At 42.7% G+C, this 485-nt stretch overlaps 1 non-coding gene across 1 annotated transcript; it reads right to left on the bottom strand.

Annotated features, from left to right (window-relative positions):
- Positions 1 to 250: 250 nt before the first annotated feature.
- Pmar_PMAR028965 lies at positions 251 to 322 on the bottom strand. Its single transcript has one exon. It is a non-coding gene; the product is annotated as a tRNA-Asn (tRNA).
- Between the last annotated feature and the right edge of the window lie 163 nt (positions 323 to 485).

The raw sequence follows: 485 nt of genomic DNA, 5'->3' as shown, positions 1-485 counted from the left end.
GTTTTGGATACACACGAGAAATTAGCAATCGTGGAAATGGAAGCCTCTCAAAACATCGCACGGTGTTCTGACGCAACGTTTTTCTTGACAAAACATCGAGCTAATATTTTGCAACACAAATATACATCATCCGACGTTGTTATTCGTTGTTTACAGATAATAGGTTGTATACAAACGGTAGAAGACAAAATCATACTGAAGTTAGCAATCCAACATTACACACACGTTTTACGAGGTTACATGAAAAACGTGGTCCGTGGGAATCGAACCTGCGTAAATTCGCATAATGGGCGAGCGCTCTACCAACTGAGCTGCACGGATCGGGCGGAGACAACTTTCAGAGACAGCACAATTGCGTGAATCTTGCTGGACTGCATCGCTCCGCTAGGTTTTTGTGACATGAATAAAAGATTTAAAACTGTCAGGCCTGGGATTCGAACTTGCGGTCATTTTAAATCGGCTCCTTGTCGAAACTGTTGTGTTAC

This window comes from Perkinsus marinus, assembly GCF_000006405.1.
Source record: "Perkinsus marinus ATCC 50983 genomic scaffold scf_1104296953222, whole genome shotgun sequence".
NCBI classification, from domain to species: domain Eukaryota; phylum Perkinsozoa; order Perkinsida; family Perkinsidae; genus Perkinsus; species Perkinsus marinus.
This window is presented reverse-complemented; position numbering and strand designations above follow the sequence as displayed.